Here is an 18,905-nt window from a genome sequence, read left to right on the forward strand (position 1 = left end):
CTGATTGTCACTGTGGATCTTAACTGATTCATATTCCCAAACACACTGTGGGACCTGTAGGTGTAGCTGGTTCTTATTGGGAATCTTTCAAAGCACCAAACAGAAGTGTGTCTATTTCAGAATCACAGAATCACAGGATGTTTTGGGTAGGAAGGGACCTTAAAGATCCTCTCATTCCACCCCCTGCCATGGTCAGGGACACCTTCCATTATCCCAGGTTGCTCCAAGTCTCATCCAACCTGGCCTTGAACATGTCCCAGGAGCTGGAGATAGAAAATAGGAGTTTAATTTGTATATCTGCAGTACAAGTGCAATTGCTGTTCATAAGCTTGTGGGTGAGAAGGTCTAGATGAAATGTCTCATGAGGAGCAGCCGAGGGAGGTGGAGGTGTTTAGTCAGGAGAAAAGGAGGCTCAGGGGACACCTTCTCCCTCTCTACAACTGCCTGACAGGAGGATAGAATGAAGTAAGAGTCAGCCTCAGCTGCCATGTCCAAAGTGAAAGGATGAGAGGAAAAGGCTTTTAGTCCTGCCACTTCCTGAGAGGAAGTTCAGATCCATATTAGAAAAAACATTTTCACTGCAAGAGTGGTCAAGCATTGGAATGAGTTATCCAAGGAGGTGGTGGAGTCACCATCTCTGGAGCTGTTCAAGGGGCATCTGGATTTTAGGGTGATTATGGTGTTGATTGATGGTGGGACTATCTGATCTTGAATGTCTCTTCCAACCTCTGTGATGGATCTTAGATAAAATTAACTGGTACTTTTTAGTAATGTGTGGCCTCTGTTCTCTGTAATTTTTTTTTTTAATGTGTATAGATTTTTTTCAATGGCTTTTATTTCCTTAGTATAATTTTGCTGTTCTGAAACATATGTCTATGCAATTTTTCTCCTTTGGATCTAAAGCTAACATTTATGCTGTATACACACAACAAGTTGGGATACCAAGTCCTCCTCCTGGTTGCCACCCATAAATCCAGTTTATAACCCCACAGACAAACCCTTTCTGCATCTAAGAACCAGCTGTGTTTCTCCCTGGGTATTTCAGTGTAAAGTCTGTTCTAGAGCTTTGAGGAATTTGATGTTAATCACTTCCTTCCTACTTTCTCTTGTTCTCCCAGTCTTCTTCCAGGCTCACTGGGAAATTGAAGCCATGGTGGTGAGAATAATTGCCTTGTTAGGAATAAGTGAACTGAACGAAATCAGCCCAGTGGTGTGAGCAATCACATTTGGTAGCAGTTTCTGGTGTGCTGAGCTCCTGCCTGCTCAGCTGACCAGGTTGGCCTTGTGTTGTGTTCATGTTTTTACATGTTTGTCTGTATCAAACTTTTCCTTTGTTCCATGTTTCTATCCCAAACTATTTTGGAGCAGAGCCATCTTTTTGGACTGGGAACACGTGGCCTAGTGGGATATATTATTAAGGCTTCCAAAAGGAGCCCAATATGAATAGTAAGAATAATGTTAAGAATGAATAGTAAGAATAATAATACTGAAGAATATAAGCTTGTTAGAACAGCTAACACAAGTTCAACATCTAAAAATAGAACACCAGCAAGAAAGTTCAGATTAATTTAAAGTGGGGAGGGGGGGTTGTAGGTTTTGGTGGTTTTGGTTTTGTTTTTTTTTTTTTTTTTTGTTTGTTTTGTTTTGTATTTTGTTTACTGGGATTTACAAGTGGATGGGGAATCGTATTTTGAAAAACTAGCATTTTACCTTATAAATGTTCTAAATGGGAATTTTAGGAAATAACTGTTGAACCGTGCCATCCCTTTTACTCCATGGCAAATACCCTTCTGATGTGTAGTAATGATATGGTTGCCAGCAATGATATGGTTGTTTTGAACTCTCTTGGAGTTTTGCCTTGGGCAGCAGGGAAGGATTTGGGATCTGGTACCTTGTGTGGCGGATAAAGCATTTAATTGCATTTCAGCAATAAGCAGAATGTTTCTCTTTACACAGTCTTACTGCTGTTGGAGAGTGGGAAGAAAAATTGTGATCCAAAAGCTGCTTAGATGGAATTTGAAGCAATGAATAGCTGTGGGTACAGAAATGAAAATTTATGGAGCTATTTGGCTATTGCTGCCAATCCTAATGATAATGTTCTATCAGGTACTGTTATTTGCATGGTGGTAAAATTTTCTGTGTTGGTCATGGAGCTGGGTGGTCTGCAGTACACTTCATGAATGCAGAACCAAGATTTAGCCTTTCCAGAGGTAAGGAGCATCCTGGTTCCTCAAAGAGACTTTGATCCAAATTTAAATCATACAGAAATGAGGAGAGAATTTAGTTGCAGAAGTGTGTGTAATCTGTTCTTTCTTGGGGACTTTCTGTTTATTTTTGAATCCTGGAATCACAGAATGGTTTGGATTGGGAGGGACCTTGGAGACCATGCAGTTCCACCCCTGCCTTGGGCAGGGACATCTTCCGCTAGACCAGGTTACTCAGAACCCCATACAGCCTGACCTTGAACATCTCCAGGAACGTGGACTCTACAATCTTCTTTTCCTGTCCCTGCCTGCCTTGTCCCCAGGGGCTGTGCAGCTCTCCTGGAGCCCCTGGAGGCCCTGGCAGGGGCTCTGAGGTGTCCCTGGAGCCTTCTCTGGTGTGGGTGAGCACCCCAAGCTGTGCCAGGCTGGCTCCAGAGCAGAGAATCTTTGTCACCCTCCGCCAGACTTGCTCCAACAGGCCCATAACCTTTTGTAAGCTTTGTCATGTAAGTAAAGAATAACAGGGTTAAAGTCCTCTGTGAGTTCTGTGGATTGTGTTCCTCACCTCCATGACATCTCTGGAAACAACCTGTAAATCCATGCTCATGAGGCTCTGGTCTGAGCTGGCTCACACGACTGGGGAATTTGGGAGCTCTGGCACTGCGAGGCAGGATGTGACATCTTGATCAGAGATGGAAATGAGGGCACCAGGCATCCTTTTGTCACCTCTGGTTCATGTTCCCTCCTGTGTCAGGGGGCTTTGGAATAACAGGGACTCAAGGCATGGACACTGGTTGCTGCCACCAAGGGTATCCCTGCAAGAGATGTGTCCCTATCAAAGGGGATGTGCACCCTGTGATGATGGCTCCAACCAGCAAGGGCTGGAGCTGGAGTGTGGAGGCTATGACAATAGCATACCAAATTTTATTTTCACTCAGCTTGCTCACTGGATATCTGTAGCTATGATATTTTCTGAAAAATCCTTTCAGAAAAGGTTTTTTAGGATTTTTTCTCCTGAGAAGCTGAGAGGCCTCAGGAACAAAATGTAAACAGTGGTTATCTGCTGCTGTGGAATGCAACAGGTGCATCTGTGATTGGTCCATGTTGGATGTTTGTAATTAATGGCCAATCACAGTCAGCTGGCTCAGACTCTCTGTCTGAGACACAAACCTTTATTATTCATTCTTTCTTTTTCTATTCTTAGCTAGCCTTCTGATGAAATCCTTTCTTCTATTCTTTTAGTATAGTTTTAAAATAATATATATAGTAAAATAATAAATCAGCCTTCTGAAACATGGAGTCAGATCCTCGTCTCTTCCCTCGTCCTCAGACCCCTGTGAACACCGTCACAGATATCCAGTAAAATATTCCCAGGCCATTTCTGTCTGTTTCTTTTAAACAATCTTCCTTGCCAGTAAATACACGCTTCCTGTAGCTGCCACTTTATATATCAAATTAGTAAAGCTTATTAAGTCCCCCATTATTTTGCTGCATGATGCAGAATACAGGTGTTTTTCCACATAAAATGTTCACATGACACAGCAGGAGCAGCACTTTAAGCCTTAATGGCATGCACTTGGTTATCTAATTTTTGCACATTAATCCTCTCAAGATGTCTGTTAACACAAACCCTGCTAATTAATGTTTCTTCAGTGTCTGCAAATGTATGATTCAGTTTTTAAAGGAAATTGGAAGACCACAGAGCACTGTATTATGAATCATAATATCAATGACATTTAAAGACATGTAAAAAAGCTTAGCTGGTACGTGATATAGAATTATAACACAGTCTAACCTCATCAACAAAAAAGTCATATCTCTGATACACCCATTTTTGTTTATGTTCTTAGACAATTACTGCTGTAGCAAGACTTGGGCAAATGTCTTTATTTCAATGTGTTTTTGTAAGGAAAAAAGAAGGGATTCTCACCCAAAGCAAATGTCTAAAAAGACATGGAGGTCGAGATAAGTTACTCTAGACTTCCCTTTTTAGTAAATAGAGATATAAAGGCACCTACAGAAGGTAAATCATCTAATCAAAACCTAAGAGAATTCACATCTAACCCTTAAGCAAACAACAATATTGAAACAAGCTCAAGTTCAAAACTATTTATACCAAAAAAAGTGGGTACTTAAGGGACTTTAGGCATTCCTTTTCCCTTCTTATTTGGAATGGGAAATAGCAGACATCCTGTTGTCTCTGTTTTGGCATATCTGAGGCCAGCAAATGTGTCAAACTTGCACTGTGGTCCTGAAATTTAAGCCTTTATTTCCATTCCAAAGGGATCTGGAATTTTAAAGTTACACGGACAAATTTCTGGATATTTGACTTGCAAAGCAATTTCTAGTCTTGAACTGATTTACTGCTTGCAGTAACACTGTTCATCAGAAAATGTGAACCCAGTTAACAATCATCCAACCTACATCTTTCTATCATCTACTGGCAGCAAATGTACACAACAAAAATGGGAAACCTTGTACCAAAATTATGAAGAGATATTCAAATATCATCACCATTTCCACACAGAATCTTAAAAGCTACCTGTGGATTTGGTGGAGCAGAACTTGGTAGAGACCATGGACAGAAAAGGATGCACATTATCACTATTTGTACTTAAAAACTTCAGAGTTAAGACTCCCGTAGATAATCTTAACCACAGACATACAACTTAGATCCTCCTAAACCTCAAGGCTTATTTATTGCATGGTAATGTTTTTAACAGGGGGACTGATTGGCTGTTGGAGCAAACTACCAGAGAAGGCAGTGGATCCTTCTTCTCTTGAAGTCTTCATCTCAAAACTGAAGCTCAACATTGCAGCGCTCAATACAGCAGCTACAGGATGAAGTTTACAGTCAGTGTTATGTGGGCTGAATGCTCAAATCTCCTGTCTGGCCTGAGCATATATGAATCTCAGTGTTTCCAAAGTACCTACAGATCCTTGAATAAAAGACACAGTTGGAAGTACAACGTATTTTATGGGAGAGCTCCGTCTGCCTCTCGCGGAGGTAAGGAAAACCTCACGTGGTGAGCTCAGGTACAGCCACATCTCGTTAAACTTATTACAGCTTTCAGCCACGTGGGTGCCTAGACATAAATAAGCAGGCCCAGGCCAGCTTTACTAAAATACATATTTTTCTCACTCTGACAGTCATGCAAGGGGCCGCAACTGCCCGTGTCTCGAGGACAATTTTAACAGCAAGACCTTTCTCCTCAGGGGACTGCTCCCACTTTTTCATTTAGAAGAGGAGAAAGGAAACCCAATCCTAAACATATGATGATTTTATTATGTGAAACCCAATAGGAAATGAAGTAAGAATATCGGGCTGCTTTCAGTTTCCTAGCAAGGGATTTTGTTTTAAGTTGGAAGAGGGGCAGCTGTGTTGGACGCTCGCTTCCCTCTGCCTAAACATCAGGACCTCTTTAATTTTTGGGGGTCGTTGTGTGAGTCGTGTGGTGTAAAGACAGAGCAGGCTTGGTGGGAACTCCTGAGCTTTGATCCAGGCTCTGCTGGTTTGGAGAGGAAGATTCAGCTGGAGAAGCAGAGGATAAAGGACTGCAGGAGCTCCTGGCTGTGTCTTGGTGTGCAGGGATGCACACTCAGAGATGCCTGAGTGTGTACGTGTGTGTGTGTGTGTGTGTGTGTGTGTGTGTGTGAGCACCAAAAGCGGGCCAGCCAAATTCCATCTTCATGGACAGTTCAATGGAAAGTTAGCTCGAAAATGCAGTATATCATATTTCATGAATTTAATAGGGTTTTCATGATTTTACAAAGTGCTTCAACCAGACACTCATGGCTGGAGGCTGCACAGCAGGAGACCTAAAACACTGCATCTGTGTTTTTCAACTCCTGCCAGAATCCATTGAATTTGATCCGGAATGACTATGCATCTTTGGAATGTACATTCACTTTTCTCTTGCCTTATCCAAATAAAAGAGGGACGTGGGGGGGTTGAGGGGGAGGGAGAAAAGAGTCCTGTGAGAATTCCATATGGAAACACTAAACTAGCATTATAAAGGATTTCCTATAAACAAAATTACGGTCACAAATTTTGGACTCGGACCACATTTGAAACAAAGGGCCCTTTGTCTCCCTCTTTTAATATATTTTTTTATCTATGTTAACACACACGTTTTTATTTTTTTATGGCAATAGATAAACAGATGTACATGCATACACTCATGCAAAAATGAATGTATATATTAGTTTGAGGTCCAGTTGCAATCTCTCTTAATTTTTTTTTCGATTGCAGAACTCCTAACAAGAGCAAACTTTAATCGTTCAGTGCACTAAATCCCTTGAAATAAATATCCAGGGCAACTTCAAAAGCCCTTAATTAGAAGCACATGTGTGGTGTTACAAATTTCTGGCTGAGGCGGCTGAGTTGTAATTTAACGTTATGATCTGCCATAAATATTATCCATAATGAGCAGACTTCATGTTACACTTCTGTACGTCAGATAACTGCAATATTTTTTGTCTGCTTTTGTTCAATCACTGAACCTTAAGTGAAGTTTAAAATTAGAAGGAAAGGAAGAAAGAAAGAACCAGTTTTCCCACCGGGAAGCTGAAAATTTCTGTCCTCCTAGCTGCAAAGAGAGCTATTGATTTTATTCTGTTTTCTTTGTTACAGCTTAAAAATGTGGCTAACAGATAATAACTTGGAGATGATGGGGGAAAGGGAAGGATAAGGTTTGGAACTTGGTGAGATGATTGTTGTTGTTTTGCATAACTTTCTGATAGAAGCTTCCTGGAATATTTGCTGTGTTCCTCACTACCAAAGCAAACCCCAAAACCCCATAAACTCATTTCTACATGAAAATCTAAACCATTTCTGCCCCTGTGTTGTACCTGAACCAAGTCTGTCACTCTTCAGAAACTTGATGGCTGAGGGTAAAATTTTCTGTGTTAATTTTAAGTGGTTTATGAATTGGTTTTGCAGCCTTGGCACAGACTGAGCACAGTTATATGTGCATGTGTGTATGTGTGTGAGTGTGTGTGTGTGTGTGTAAGGAGGGGGTAGTGAACCAGACAGTAAATTTACAGTGGAAATGTGCAGCTGTGGGGATTATGCACTGGTTGCTTAAATGTGTGTGAAGAAATGCAGAAATAGCGTGGGGCTGCAGAACAAGTCCTCAGCCTCATGACTTGTATAAAGAGGCAGTTTGGTTTGGACTTCAACCAAACACATGGGCTGTGAGGTTTTTGCCTTGGAGAGCGCCCCAGGACCCTGTACCTATTTAAAAGGACAAGCCTTATCTGGTGTTTCTGACTGCAGGTATCCAAGCCTTGCCTTGGCAGGCTGTTGCTGTGGCCACAGCCATATCTTACTGTTCAACCTGGAGAGGAGAAGGCTCCAGGGTGATCTTACTGCAGCCTTCAAGCACCCAAAGGAACCACAGGAGTGCTGGAAATGGACTTTGGACAAGGGGGAACGGCTTCACCCTGAATAAAGGCTGGGTTACATGGGAAAATTGGAAGGATTTCTTGGCTGTGAAGATGGCACAACCCTGGCATAGGTTGCCTGAAGAGCTGTGATTGCCCCATCCCTGGAAGTGCTCAAGGCCAGGCTGGACAGGGCTTGGAGCAGCCTGGGATAGTGGAAGGTGTCCCTGCCCATGGCAGGGGGTGGAATTGGGTCAGGTTTAAGGTGCCCTCCAACCCAAACCATTCTATGGACCAGGGCCCAGGAGGGCTGCTCGCTCCTGGGACGTCTCTCCTAGACAGAAGACATTGCGTGTCCTCAGCCTCTGCTTCCTCCAGCAGAACAAGCATTTCCTACCTCTTTTCCTACTCACACCAGCCTTCTCATTGGAACAGCTTTCCTGCTTGATCTTTAAAAACAAAAAGTTACTGCAAGAGTGAGTAAAAATCTCTGTCCAAGTGCCCAGGGTGGGGACATGTCTCTATCGACTGCAGCATCTTGGCATAAAATGTGGCTCCCACAGCTACATGCTCGAGAAGCAATTCAGAGCAGGGAAGTGCTGAGCAGAGGCACAACAGTTCCAAGCTGCAGGCACCATGGGCCCAGATATAAAGAAAATAGATGGCTGGAAGCAGCATGCACTGTGGGCATGATGGCTGTGTGATATTGGTACCTGTCTGGTTTTGGCTGGGCTCTGGCTGCTCACACTGCTGCTGGGGAGAGACTGGGGTGTCTGGGGTTATAACTGCTCCCAGGAGATGTCAGGCTCTCATAGGAGCAGTACCAATTTTTAGTGGCAGCAGGAGGAGCTGCAAATCCAGTTCTCCAGGGTATCCACCACGAGACTTTCTCTCTTAGCTTTGTCTCTCATTCCCAAAATGCCTGTATGCAATTTTTGCCTCTGCTGTTGCAGCGCCTTGAGCTGGATCACATCCTATCAGTTCTCACAGCTCATATCAGATACAGCAAGCTGCAAGCCAAGCTGGTTCCCTGTGCTACCTCTCCTCAGCCCAGCTGAGTTCACTGGGATGGATTTGTACACCTCCTTCCCCTCTTTGGGTAGTGCAGAGCAGAAGCGAGGCTGTAAACCTTCCAGGTGACAGGTTATCTTCAGAAAGGCTTGCCAAATTACTTTATAAACTTTAGATATGCTGGGGAGAAGATAAAAGCTGTAATGTTGCCCTTCAGAACCCCATGATGGATGTGTTGCTCAGTCTCTGAATGTGCTGGATGTATCTGACAAAATCTTTCATTATGATGGAGGAAACAAAATACCTCTAATCTCCCCCTTCCCTTCCACTTCCATCTCGAGTTTCTGGAACCACAAGTGACAGGAATGGAGAGTCTGTTGTCAAGGTGTTCCTAGGAGAGATGATGGAAATGCCCATTTCTCTGTGACTTCCAGCATCAGTCTGTCGCCAGGGAGGGTTCAAATAATGCTTGGAGACCTGCAGAGCTGTGTGTTTCTGAATACAATCAGCACTCAAGAGTCATATCCAGTAATGCTTTTAGAGGCACTTCTAGTAGTTTGGACTATTTACCAAACCAAATTTAAACCAAGTATATCGCTGGAGAAAAGTTTCCCAGTCCTTATTTCAAAAGGATATTTAAAACTCCATATTTTGCTTCCAACCAGGGATCAAGAAGTTATTTAAGAAGTATGAATCATTTCAGTGTTTCAGAGTAACCCCCTGAAGTCATCCACTGCCACCTCCACCTCTGCGTGCCCAGGGAGCCAGAGGTGACTTCCCCAGCATGGACTGGAGCAATGCAACTGCTGGAAGAGAAATCTCTCCGTTGTCGCCTTGCTTGCCATCAATTATTTGGGTGTGTGCCATTCCAGGTAAGATGGGGATGATCTGACACACGCCTTCAAACACGAGCGCAGAAAAGCTGCGAAAGATGCTAACAGATACTTGAAGTGAAAAAGTACTTGGCAATCAAGGTCAAACACTAGCAGTAAATTTGAGCCAAATAAGACCTCAGATTTAATGTGGCTACACCTCCCTTCATCTTCATTCCTTCACCTCTCTATAGTTTGCACTGATTGCCTCCTGTAGGCTTTGGGACACCCTTCAGACCAAGCAGTCTGGTAACGATGCTATCAATAAAACCCTTCATTTCGGCCGGCTTGCATCCCGCTTTCCTAACTAAATCACAGCTCTCCGTCACAGCCCAAAGGACTAATATCCAGATAAACATCCCGCTTGCCTGAGCAGCTGTCCTGAGCCCAGGGAGGCTGAGTGTCAGGGGCTCTGCTGACACGGGGCGGTGAGAGGGGCCGGCGGGAGGGAGCTGCTGCCCCGGCGGCTCCGTGTTCAGGGTGTCGATAGATGGAGCTGAAGGAACGAGGCACGGCGAGCGAGGGAAGGCGCTCATGGGCGTGTTTGCTTTTCTCAGCGTGCCGGGAAGGGATCGCACTTGTGAAATGGAAGAAGCGTGGCTGGCTGCGCGGTGAAGGGAGGGCATGAGGGACGCGGGGCTGCTGCAGAGGATGGTGCAGGAGACGTGGAAAAGGAGTGGAGGGCGTAGAAACCTACATCTATGACAAAATACCTTTTCTCTTGTCTACAGGCCTCTCCAGAGTATATTCTGCGTATGATTGGACTTCTACACACACAGCATCAAAATAGACTTGGTTTTTCCTGGTAGATCTTGCACAGAATGAATTCCAGCATATGATTTTGCATATCTGGCTTAGATAGGACAATCACTCAAGTGCTTTGAGTGTCACAGATGTCCAGCTTGAGATGATCTAGAACTCAGTTAAGGCAGGTCGGGCACACTTGAACTGTCCCTTTGCCTAAATAAATCACCTTGTGGAGAAATCCTCGGCAGTCAGTGTAAATAAGGATTCTCATGTCATGGTTTGCTTAGTCTGCTAATCAAAACATGTAGCTCTGAGCACTTACCATTTAGTGCAGCTTATGAAAATCAAGCATCATTATTGCTGTCTGATACATTATCACCAGCAGCCATATAATGGGAAAAATGTTCCTGGCTTGAAATGAGTGCAATTTATGATTCTAAATTGTTATGTATGAAGAAAGAAGAGTGCAGCTGGATATTCATTAGACACATTCAATTTAATGTATTGAAAACAGTAAAGAATATGTTTTAATTAATAAGCCAAGTGCACATGGTAATGGAATCTGTAAAGAGAGCCCACAGAGCTCTGCAGCTCTTACTGGGAAGGGAAATGGCAAAGCTGCTCCTTTCTCTACAGTGAGGTCACCTTTATTCACCTGCAGACCACAATTCACCTGCTTTGTCTGTCTCTGCTTTATTGCCACACTTGGAGGATTTTGCCTCTCAGGCCCATCAGTGGTACAAAAGGAATCAGATGCTTTTTATGCACCCTACTGTTTGGAATTCCAATTTGCAAATCTGTTTCATGAGGAAGACAGCTAGCATATTCCAAAAATTAGGGCCTTTGGTGAAATTGCTTTCAAAAAAGGCACTTAAGAAGGGTTAAAAAGACACTGAAAGCATTGCAAGTGTTGCCTCTGTGCTGCAATGTTGGAAGGAATGAATAGGAAAAACCAGGACATCAACAACTGTGAGATTCATGTCCCTAAATGAACTTCAAAATCAAAATGGCATCTGACATTTCCCCTGGGAGTCTGAAAATGGACTGAAGATATCAACCAAATAATTTATTTCTTGTGAAGTCTTCTTAAGAAGACCCAAAAATAGAAAAACAGTAGCATGAACAATTATTAAGTTATTCTTTTGAATGGAACTTTCATTCTAGCTCAAAAATCTTGTTGAAGAAATTTTTGGCACCTGACATTTACCAGGTTTGTTAGAAGCCAGGAAGTGAATCACCTTGGAAAATCTGAACAAAATTTTCTTGGCTGCCATCATGCAAAGGCACATGAAATGTATTTCCAAAAAATAAGAAAATTTTAATGTGATTGCTAATTCATACCAACTAGCTCAAAATAAGCCAATGTTTGCTGTTTGTAATTTAAATAGAATCTTCTTGACTCTTCTTGAATTGATAATTTGTTATTTGATAGAGAGGGAGGGGGATGGGCTACAGTGATATATTATTTATATTAATCCCTGGGCATGGCCTTTCCTAAGATAATCCACAATTCAGATGTGACCATTAGCAGTCACAGACTGGATGTCTCACTGAGTGGGGCCATATGCATCCCTCAGGGACTGGCTGTAGGAGGTGAAGCCATTTCTCCTGAAAGGCTGTGGGTTACACCCTCATGGATTCCATTCTGAAGGGAATAACCTCCATGCTCATGCCCTGCTTTACCTTTTAGAGACTAAACCACGTCAAGAGAAGCTCAACATTGCCCACCAGTGTGCACTTGAGCCCTGAAACCCAAATCCTGGGCTGATCCCCAGCGTGGGCAGCAGGGCAGGGGGATCCTGCCCCTGTGCCCCTGGGCTCAGGTGAGAGCCCACCTGCAGAGCTGCCCCAGCCCCGGCTCCAGCAGCACAAGGAGCTGGAGCTGCTGCAGCCAGTGCAGAGGAGGCCACGGAGCTGCTGCCAGGGCTGGAGCCCCTCTGCTCTGGAGCCAGCCTGGCCCAGCTGGGGCTGCTCAGCTGCACCAGAGAAGCTCCAGGGACACCTCAGAGCCCCTGCCAGGGCCTGCAGGGGCTCCAGGAGAGCTGCACAGCCCCTGGGGACAAGGCAGGCAGGGACAGCACCCAGGCAATGGCTCCCACTGCCAGAGGGCAGGCACAGATTCTGGCACATTGGGAATTAGGAATTGCTGGCTGGGAGGGTGGGCAGGCCCTGGCCCAGGGTGCCCAGAGCAGCTGTGGCTGCCCCTGGATCCCTGGCAGGGCCCCAGGCCAGGCTGGATGGGGCTTGGAGCAGCCTGGGACAGTGGGAGATGTCCCAGCCGAAACCATTTTGTCATTCTGTGGAGCTCTGCTACTACAGGCAATATGTGCACACAACCCTTCCCTCTCTGAGTAGTAGCTGTAGAGAGAAGTGGTGGCTTTTTAGTTATGGTATAGCTCTTCTTCCACCCCATTTCCCCTGTATCCTGCAAGGAACTAAATATGTTTTAATTTGGGGGAGTAGTTGCTCCTTACAACATCCTGAAAGTGACCCTTGAGGTTGCCAGAGCTACGGGGTGGACTGAGAGCCTTGCTGTGGCCTGGATGTGTTCATGGTGCTGCAAACACCAAGGATCCTCCTGTGTGCTGTCTGCCAGGGTGTCCTCCAGTGAAGGGATATGGTTGGTTCTGCTTCCCTGAACAATTGAGAAACCATTTTGAAAGGCAGCTGGGATAAACTGCCTTCCCTGCCAATTAAATGAGTTTCTGGCCTCTATGAAAGGGTCTGGCGTAGCAGGGAGGTGAACAACCTACTCAGATGAGAGACTTCCATGGACAGGGAGACACACCCGCACACACTCAGGGAGCCTGAACTCACCAGGGACACGTGGGATGATCTGTCCTCCTGCAGAGCTGAGCCTGCCTGGTGCAGCCTGCAGTGTGCTGGTAACTGGGGATGGCTCCTGGACACGTCTTCCTAAAGCAAAGAGATACAGGAGTCTGAAATGCTGGGGAGCCACAGAACAAGTGTGACGGCAGGACAATAACGTCACAGAATGGTTTGGGTTGGATGGACCTTAAAGAACATCAGTTCCAAACTTCCCTACTATGAGCAGGGACACCTTCCACTGTCCCAGGTTGCTCCAAGCCCCTGTCCAGCCTGTCCTTGGGTGCTGGAAAGAAATTCTACCATGTGAGAGTGGTGAGGCCCTGGCCCAGGGTGCCCAGAGCAGCTGTGGCTGCCCCTGGATCCCTCTGTCTGTGTCATTAATGAAGATATTCAATAACTCTGGTGCCCAGATGGACCCCTGAGCCATTCACCACAACCCTCTGGATGCAAACATCCAACCAGCTCCTAATCCATCTAATTGTTCTCCCATTAAGTCCATCTCAGTTTATAGAGAAAGATGTTTTGGGGACAGCGCCAAAGGCTTTATTGGACATAGTAAATAAAGTGTGAATGTATTTACAGGGCAACACACCAACAACTTGTCTAGATGCAAAAAACCTTTGAGAAGTACCAAGGGCCCATGGGATAAAGGACCCCTTTGCTGGGACCACTGTGATGTTCTGGCATCTCCACCCCTAGGTGGTGAACAGAAAATATTTCCCTTCTACTGGGACTTCAAAGGATCTGTCAGAGTCCACACAAACTCCTTGGTGCCTTTCTTTGTGTACAGCACACCCAACCTGCACTCAGAGGAGCTCTGGATTGCTGGCCCAAATTCTCTCCACTCGTATTTCAGCACAATGAAACAGACATATGCTTGTGTGAGGAGTTTGTTTGCATAGATGGTCCTGAAGAGTCACCTTTTAAAGACATCTAAAAAGTCTTTAAAAGGCTTTTTCTTTTCTTTTCCTTTTGCTGTCAAAAGCTGATGGCTTTTGGAAACTGCAATTTTAATGGGAGAAGTGTCATCTTTGCTAATATCTTGAACTAAAGATGTAAGTGGGAACAAGCTGTTCCATGAGCAGCAGAATTAACAAAACCATGTTTCTTGTGGATGTGTGTCTCAGGTTTGAACTTTCTGGTTAAACTAGGGTGCCAATTTGAGATTTTCCCATAGCTGTGATATGAATAATGTCTCCACCCAACACAGATTCCCCACATTTTGATAAAGGGTAACTGGAGCCTCTCTTGTTCTGTCTGGTGCAACTAATCAAGTCCCTGTCTTCCCCCAGGCAGTAAATTTTCATGAAACATGTACAATTCTAACAAATTTTGTTGAAACAGGTTCAAAAGTTGTCAAGAGGACACGAAGAGATGAGATGATACGCACATAAATTGGATCATGTAAGTCCTTGTTTTCTTTGGAAAGCAGGGCAGAAACATTCTCCACAGGCAGCTTTTAATGCAGAAAATGGCTATTTATGGAAATCTTTACAGTCTTTTCTATCTTAGAAAAGGACAAGATAGAAAGGGATGCAACTTGGCTTCTCTCCTCTGAATTATTTATGACGCTTAGGAGAAGCAGTGTATAGAGGTAACCTATGAGGGTTTTTCAGCAATTGTCCTTCTTCCTCTTACAAGTTTTCTAAATTCTTGTTGTGCATCCTTTCGACAAACAGAACCTCAGCAACAGGCTTTCGCATTTTCAGTTCTAGTATTTCTCTGCTTGTCCTTGCTGAGACTTTCAGTGAATAATCTTTGAGCTGTTTTGTAAGGACCGTGTGAATCAATTCAAGTGCCAGTATTTAAATTTTAAGACAGGTTTTCTGAAGACCAAAGGTTAAGCACTGGTGTTGTATAAACACTCAACAAAAATTCCCCTTTCAGATACTTTACTTTTTCTTATCTTACACTTTAGTAGGCTTTCTGTCATCAGATAGTGCTTTACACTAGACATAATAAAAATAGAAAATAAGATATTTTTAAAAAAACCCATCAGTTTTATATCTTTATATAGGAAAGAAACATCAATGATGCAAGCTCATTTTCTCATTCACACGTCCTCTTTCTTCCTTGAAGGAATGGTGAAAAACTTTGCATGCCCAATCCCTGGAAGTGTCCAAGGCCAGGCTGGATGGGGCTTGGAGCAGCCTGGGATAGTGGAAGGTGTCCCTGATGGGGTGATCTTTAAGGTCTCCTCCATCCCAAACCATTCTGTGATTCTATAACAAAGCTTTGAATATATCATCTCAAGACAACCTCCCACTCAAAGCCTAGTTAGATTTACTTTTCTCCTCTTGTCTTTCTTCATAAATTCAAGACTAAGAAACGATAAAAACATCAGTGTTTTGATTTTAAACAGGCCACTCTTCCTAGGAGCTGGCCCTCAAAGCTCTGTGTGTCCTGGGTGGACTGCAAAGCCCAAACCCACTCCTTATGATTTCCGCTCTTTTGATTTCCAGAGAGGGTTTTTTTCTTAGCCAGCCCTTGTTGTGGCCAGTACCAGTGACAAGGGAAATATTTATAGTGCTGAAATCAAAGGGGCACAAGGCAGTGCTAACAGCACTCCATCACTTCCTTTTTCAAGGGAGGGACGTAGCTGCAGACTCAAAGATCACTCATCACGATAGGAATATTTATCTCTTGGAAAGCCTTTGTGCTAAAACTGCAGGGCAGTGAAATGAGCACTGGGCTTTTTGCATGATTCACAGTTTTTCATTATCCAGTTTGAACACTGCTGGTTCAATCAGCACAGTTTTTTTTGATGGAGACCGTGGTGCACAGGGCTATTCCTCAGGCTTCCTCACCCATATTTTCTTGTGCTGTCTGTGCACTCAACCTTTCATTAACTTCTTATTTTATTTCTATTTACACATTGCCTCTTTTTGAGGTCCAGGATGGATTTTACACCGCAATCCTGTGGGGCAGCTCATGGCAGCAGGGAGAGCTGTAGGTGCCCACAGCTCGGGTGCTTCACTGTTTGTCCTCAATGGCTTCAGGCTCTGAATCTGAAATCAGAGCATCAGTTTCATCTGTCCCTAAACTCCTCTAAATCTGCGCGTTTGTCTCAGGTCACTCATGTCAGGAGAGTGACAAAGGCAGCGCAGGAGAGTTGGACATGAGTTGGGGTGGAAAAGCTCTGGGAAACGCGGGAGATGCAGGCAGGAGCTACAATGTGGATTGTCACCTGAGACTGAAATGCTGAAAGGTGCTCAACCTGCAGGGCCATATCAGCTTTTACTCCCTGACTCTCATTTTCCTCCTGTCCTCCTTTCTCAGAGTTTGGTTGTTAATTGCTGCCCCGAGATGTGCAGGATGTCTCTGTTTCGGCCTGCGTGTCTGAAGAATGAGTCAAAGCTCTTCAGTTTTCGGTCTTGAAGTTGTTTATTAATCCTTATCTATAAAATTTTCTTTCTGCCCTGCCGAGATCTGCTCAGCAGGGCAGCCAAAGGCACTTTAACACCCCCTGGGGCAGTGTTGTTTTTTTAGACTACAAACTACGTATAACATATTTACAATTACTTTCCAATACCTATCGCCTGTGTTAGACAGTGCACTTCTACTCTAAACCAATCCCAAAGTGCCAGCATCACTGCAGAAAATAGAGACCAAGAAGGAGAAGATGAAAGGCTGGACACACCCAAATTCCTCCATCTTGTCCCCAAAACCCCCATTCCAAAAATCCTAAAATCTGCATTTTAACCCTGTGATAATTTTTTTATTACACTATTCAAACTTCTATGACTTTCAGGTCCTCATACAAAGCTGGTAATTTGCTCCACGGGTCATAATCAAATCCCCAGATGCTCTGGGCTGTGTGCCAGAGTCTCCAAACCCCCCAACAGGGTCTTTGGCAGCTCTGGACACCCCGAGAGATGCTCTGAGTTCTGACGCTCCTGCAGCAATAACCTGCCCTGGGGAGCAATAATGTTTAGCCTGTGCAGGGAGCTGGCCCAGGCCGCACCAGCTGGCCGTGGCTCTTTCCTCTCCCCTCTGCTCTGGCTGCTGAAGACCTGGCAGCAGCTCCAGGGAGTGATGGGAGCCTGACAGAGGGGATGTGAAAAGCTCGCTCCTGATTGACAGCCCCTCCGCGGAGTAGTCTGTCAGATTAATTATCTGTACTTCAGAAATCCCTGGAGATCCCATCACCATTTCACAGGGTGCTGTGGAAACACATCATGAAGTTCCAGCCCCCTTTCCCTGAAATGGCAATCTGTCTCTAAGAGACAGCAGGTGGAATCAGCTTGTGGATGGCAGTAAGGAAAGAAAAAAAAAGGCTTTTAAAGGGTTTGGGAAATACACAGACACCACAAAGTGGTGTTTCCCTTTGGCTCATGGCATCAGCAGAGTTTTCTTGGTGTCCTGTGAAAATTGAGGTCTCCAGTAGCTGATCACCAGCCTGGGTCTTGTTCCCTATCTGTGTGGGTTTGATCCAGCCAAAAGATAGCAGAGAGCATCATGTCGGATGAAGACCCAGAAATTTGGGCTCCAGTGCCTTAACCTGCAGATATTCAATCTGCTGATATAGAAATAAGGCTAAGATGATTTATTATTATTATTATTATATTATTATTTTTATTATATTATATTATATTATTATTATTATTATTATTATTATTATTATTATTATTATTATTATTATTATTATTATTATTATTATTATTATTATTATTTATTATTTCCCAAGCAGCTGTCAAAGTGAATTTGAGAGAAGGGACTTTTAAGTAGTGCTTGCATGAGGAATTTCTCATGGAAAATTCCTCCTCTGAACTTTTCCAATTTCATTAACAAAGGAATGTTTATAAAACAAAGCCCTGTGCTAGACACTGGCGTTTCTAAGATTGAAATTGCTCTTGTAGCCGTTGAAATGAAGTTCATGCATCAGTTTGAGAGCAGGTACTACATTTAGGTGGAACAAGGACCTACTTGGGACAATCAAAAGAGAGAAATATTCCTTGTCGGACAACAGGGCAGCACTGAGATTATGAGTGAAAACATCTGAGCCTGGTGAAAGCAGTTCCTTGATCAGACTCTTTTCTAAAGTCACCATTACTTAACAAGAATAAATTATTATTTTTATCTTGAGCAAATATTGGCCTTCTCTAAAAGTGAGATGAATCATAAAATGCTAGAGTTATGGAATGGTTTGGGCTGGTAGGGATCTTGAAAAGGGAAGAGATATTTAAAGATCATTCAGTGCCAAGCCCTCTGCCACGGGCAGGGACACCTTCCATTAGAGCAGCTGCCTGCAAGCTCCATCCAGCCTGGCCTTGGACATTTCCAGGGATCCAGGGGCAGCCACAGCTGCTCTGGGCAACCTGTGCCACCACTCTCACAGGGAATGATTTCTTCTTAATATAATGAAATCAATCTAACCTGTCCCCTGACAGTGTTTACTCCTGTCATTTCCCCTTGTACCACCACTCCATGCACTTTCCAAGGCCCTTCTCCGTCTCCTTTTCTCATGTAGTTTATGGATTGCCAGTGCACACTCATGGATATTGAGCTTCTCATCCATCAACACTCCCAAGTCCTTCACCTCCAAGATTCCCTCAGTCCATTCCCTGTCCAGCCTGTTTTTTGGATTGCCCCAAACCAGGTGCAGAACCTTGCACATGGCCTTGTTGAGCTCCATCAGGTTCACCCAAGCCCAGCTCTCAGGGCTGCCCAGCACTCTGAGTGTCACATTGTTTGTTACCTTGATGCAGACATTTGTTGTACAGAGACCAGATTCCTCATAGACTTCCCTGCCTATAATTGCATCCTCATTAAAGCCAGCCAAACAATCTTTTTTTTTTCTTTTATTTTCTTGCCTTTTCTATTTCAGCCAATGCCAAAACGTCCTGCTCTCCCTATA

General features: G+C 44.1%; 1 protein-coding gene across 6 annotated transcripts in view; it reads right to left on the reverse strand.

Moving 5' to 3' along the window:
• The window catches only part of LOC134431987 (urea transporter 2-like), a 302,495-nt gene that overhangs the window by 29,511 nt on the left and 254,079 nt on the right, over nt 1-18,905 (reverse strand). For 2 of the 6 annotated variants that reach the window (XM_063180295.1, XM_063180298.1), the window contains one exon: nt 13,037-13,135. The exons of the other annotated variants lie outside the window; for them this stretch is intronic. The gene's annotated coding sequence lies outside the window, so the exon portion shown is untranslated. The remainder of the gene's footprint in view (nt 1-13,036; nt 13,136-18,905) is intronic. 6 annotated transcript variants of the gene reach the window in all.

This window comes from Melospiza melodia, chromosome Z, assembly GCF_035770615.1.
Source record: "Melospiza melodia melodia isolate bMelMel2 chromosome Z, bMelMel2.pri, whole genome shotgun sequence".
Lineage (NCBI taxonomy): Eukaryota > Metazoa > Chordata > Aves > Passeriformes > Passerellidae > Melospiza > Melospiza melodia.